This window comes from Neophocaena asiaeorientalis, unplaced genomic scaffold, assembly GCF_003031525.2.
Source record: "Neophocaena asiaeorientalis asiaeorientalis breed wild unplaced genomic scaffold, Neophocaena_asiaeorientalis_V1.1 scaffold240, whole genome shotgun sequence".
NCBI lineage: Eukaryota > Metazoa > Chordata > Mammalia > Artiodactyla > Phocoenidae > Neophocaena > Neophocaena asiaeorientalis.
Genome location: NW_020185331.1, coordinates 3,486,645 through 3,491,088, shown reverse-complemented (window position 1 = coordinate 3,491,088; position 4,444 = coordinate 3,486,645).

Here is a 4,444-nt window from a genome sequence, read left to right as displayed (position 1 = left end):
TTTCCTCTTCCTTACGTTTCACTGACTATCTTGATTCCAAAACCCTTGATTCTAAATGCACCTTCTACTCCTCCTTTCTTTAGATTTCTCCTTCTTTAGAGACAGGGACGGCCTCAGGGTCCATCTGCTTTTGGTAGATACTCACACTTGCCCAGTCATTAACACTTGTGTAACAGACTATTTCTGCTACCCTTTCACCTCATTGTGTTGCCTTCACCAGTGATAAAGGGCAGAGGTATACTATTAGCTATGGTTACTTTTTGTAGAGAACATTACCCTTAACTTACCAAATTCTCGAATATTTTTTCTTTCTTTTTCACTGGCTGTTCTACTGGCTCTGATTCTAAGGCTGTTCTGTGACATAAATAACAGAACTGTTTGGAGGACACAGTTAAGTGACCCTGGTAGATCAGGTGAGCTAATCTGTTCATTGCATGGTACTCCGGGGAGACGAATGTCTCATTTTAGGTTAGTTCAAAACAAAACAAAACATTTCGTGCTGTCCTTGGCTCTGACCTAGACAACCCTCTTATCCATGATAGAGAAGGCATACTTATCCTGTTTTCAATTAAACAAAGCTAGAAGAGATGAAGAATGAATTGGGGATTCAAAAAACTCTCAATAGGTTGCAAAGTTAAGATTAACAAATAAATGAAATTTACCATGCTTATGTTCAAAATATTTAGCTTAACAGTTCATGTGAAAAATGCTACGAGTCTTGACTAATAACAAGTTTAGCGAGTTGACAGCAGAAAGTGGCTGGGGGTGACTGCCAAAAAAGTAACTGTTTCTCTTTCTACCTCCCTGAGAGCATAGGCAGGATTGTTTATGTTATATTAATCAATTCACCAATAAATATTTATTGAGGATCTACTAGGTGTCTAGTATGAGGAAAGTGCTGTGACAGAGAACGAGAGGAAGAAAGTAACAATCTTTCAGCAGGTTGACAGACAACATATACTTAGGAGATTATAGCAGTAATGATAACTTACATTTGAATAATGCTTTAATTTATCATGTTCAATCATTTTTTGACTTATGGCTGCCCTATGAGGTGGTAAGTCAAATACAGTCACCATTTTAAAGACAAGAAATTGAGGCTCAATGAGGTAAATCGCTGATGCTCAAACATTTTGCTCTCAGGACCCCTTTACACTTTTAAAATTATCCAGGTATTGGGTTGGCCAAAAAGTCGTTCGAGTTTTGGTGTGAGATGTTAATGAAAAACCCGAACGACCTTTTTGGCCAACCCAATACTTCAGAGCATATTCAGAGATTAAACCAAAATGGATCAAAGACCTAAATGTAAGAGAACTGTAAAACTCTTAAAAGAAAACAATGTAAATCTTTGTGACCTTGGATCAGGCAATGATTTCTTAGATATGACATCAAAAGCAGAAGCAACAAAAGAAAAAAATTAATTGGATTTCATTAAAATTTTAAAGATACTCTCAAGAAAGTGAAAAGACAACCCACAGAATGAGAGAAATACAGTTGACCCCTGAACAACATAGGTTTGAATTGCATGGGTCCACTTTTACACGGATTTTTTTTTCTCAATAAATACGTAGTCGGCCAACCACAGTCAGTTGGTTGAATCCACAGATGCAGAACCTGCAGATATGAAACCTGCAGTTAACGAGGGATTACTATATTTGCAAATTATATATCTGATGAGGGACTACTATCAGATATATAGTAGAGGGACTACTATCCTACTATTATAAAGTAATAATAGTCCAGTTTTTAAATGGGCAAAGGATTTGAATAGACATTTCTCTGAAGAAGATGTGCAAATGGCCAATAAGCACATGAAAAGATACTTAGCATCATTAGATTAGGAAAATGCTAATCAAAGTCATACTGAGATACTTCACGCTCACTAGAATTGCTATAATGAAAGAGGCAGATAACAAAGTGTTGGATGCAGAGAAATCGGAACCCTCATACACTGCTGCTGGGAACGTAGAACGGTGCTGCTTCTTTGCAAAACTGTTTGGCAGTTTCTCAAAGATTAAATGTAGATTTACCATGTGACCCGACAATTCTCCTAGATATATATCCAAGAGAATTGGAAACATGTGCACATAGAAACTTATACATGAATATTCATAGCAGTGTTATTCATGATAACTGAAAAACTGGAAACAACCCAAATATCCATCAACTGATGAATGGATAAACAAAAATGTGATATATCTATCTAATAGAATATTATTCAGCAATAAAAAATTGAAGTACTGATATATGCTACAACATGAATGAACCTTGAAAACATTATGTCAAATGAAAGAAGCCTGTCACGAACGACTGCATATTGTATGATTCTGTTTGTATGAAATATCCAAAACAGGAAAATCTCTAGAGATAGAAAGTAAAATAGAGAGTGGTTGCCTAGGACTAGTGTTGGGTGGGGGGAGGGGTGCTGGTCACGGGGGGGATATGAGGAATGACTGCTAGTGAGTAGTCATGTTTTTTTTGAGGTATAGCTGATTTTCAATATATTAGCACAACCTAGTGCTTCAAAACTTGTGTAGATTTCACTCCATTTGTTGTTATTTTGAAATATTGTCTATATTCCCTGTGTTGTACAGTATATTCTTGTAGCTTATTCATTTTATACATAGTAGTTTGTGCCTCTTAACGGGTAGGGGGTTCTTTTTGGGGCAATGCAAATTTTCAAAAATTGATTGTGATGATGGTTGCACAACTATGTGAATATACTAAAAATCATTGAACTATGTACTTTAAATGGGTGAATTTTATGATATGTGAATTATACCTCAATAAAGCTTTTATTAAAAAAATTGAGGACCCAGAAGAGTATTTGTTTATTTGGATTTTACATAGTAAACCCACATAACCTATTAATAACCTATAATATAGTAACCTATTACATGTTAACATAAACAAATAACATAACACATTTTTATGAAAAAAATAACAATTTTCCAGACTTCCTTGGTGGTGCAGTGGTTAAGAATCCGCCTGCCAATGCAGGGGACACAGGTTCAAGCCCGGGTCTGGGAAGATCCCACATGCCACGGAGCAACTAAGCCCGTGCATCACAACTACTGAGCCTGTGCTCTAGAGCCCATGTGCCACAGCTGCTGAAGCCCGCACACCTTGTGTCCGGGCTCCGCAACAAGAGAAGCCACTGCAATGAGAAGCCAGCGCACCACAACGAAGAGTAGCTCCCTCTCGCCGCAAGTAGAGATAGACCATGGGCAGCAACGAAGACCCAACGCAGCCAAAAAAAAAAAAAAAAAGAAAAATTTCCAAAACAAAGAAAATACCTAGTGAGAGTAGAGTTATTGTTTTACATTTTTATCAATCTCTTTAATGTCTGACTTAATAGACAATAGCTGGATTCTCATATTGGTTGTTTGGCTGAGATATATGAAGAAAGTTCTAATCTCATACAGATATAGTTGGAAAAAAGTAAAGTATTTTAATAGCCTTTTTAAATTTTAATTTAATTTTTTTTATACAGCAGGTTCTTACGAGTTATCTATTTTATACATTTTAGTGTATATATGTCAGTTCCAATCTCCCAATTCATCACACCACCACCACCACTCCCCCCTCCTTTCCCCCAGGTGTCCATACGTTTGTTCTCTACATCTGTGTCTCTATTTCTGCCTTGCAAACCAATTCATCTGTACCATTTTTCTAGATTCCACATATATGTGTTTATATACGACATTTGTTTTTCTCTTTCTGGCTTACTTCACTCTGTATGACAGTCTCTAGGTCCATCCACATCTCTACAAATGACCGTTCCTTTTTATGGCTGAGTAATATTCCATTGTATGTATGTATCACCTCTTCTTTATCCATTCATCTGTCGATGGCATTTAGGTTGCTTCCATTACCTGGCTATTGTAAATAGTGCTGCAATGAACACTGGGGTGCATGTGTCTTTTTTCCTTTTTTTTTTAGGATTTTTCATATGTTGACATTCATTTTTTTTAACATTTTTATTGGAGTATAATTGCTTTTCAATGTTGTGTTAGTTTCTGCTGTATAACAAAGTGAATCAGCTTAGGCTTCCATGGTGGCACAGTGGTTATGAATCCGCCTGCCAATGCAGGGGACACAGGTTTGAGCCCTGGTCCGGTGAGCCCATGCTCTGCAACAAGAGAAGCCACTGCAATGGCTTCTCGCAAAGCCCACGCACCACAAGGAAGAGTAGCCCCCACTCGCCACAACTAGAGAAAGCCTGCACACAGCAAGAAGACCCAACACAACCAAAAAGAAATAAATAAAATAAATTTATTTTAAAAATATTTTTAAAAACAAGTGAATCAGCTATATGTATACATACTTCCCCATACCCCCTACCTCTTGTGCCTCCTTCCCACCCTCCCTATCCCACCCCTCTAGGTGGTCACAAAGCACTGAGCTGATCTCCCTGTGCTATGCAGCTGCTTCACACTAGCTA